Raw genomic sequence first — 226 nt, 5'->3', positions numbered from 1 at the left:
CATTTTCTAATTTCAATTCATCTAATTCTTTTTGTAGTTTGCTTATTTTTTGTTCATTTATGAGGATTACCCTTTTTCTATCAACGTTTATTCTAGCCAATTTCTTTAGTTCCTCATCTAACTCGACATAAGCCTCATATAATGCATCATAATGAGGTGAATCATCAACAGTGGATGAGGTGTCAGAATATACCTCGTGATTATCCTCATGTGTGCTTGAATTCCC

This window comes from Lupinus angustifolius, chromosome LG03 (genome assembly GCF_001865875.1).
Source record: "Lupinus angustifolius cultivar Tanjil chromosome LG03, LupAngTanjil_v1.0, whole genome shotgun sequence".
NCBI lineage: Eukaryota > Viridiplantae > Streptophyta > Magnoliopsida > Fabales > Fabaceae > Lupinus > Lupinus angustifolius.
The sequence above is the reverse complement of the archived record's forward strand: the minus strand, read 5'-3'. Positions refer to the sequence as shown.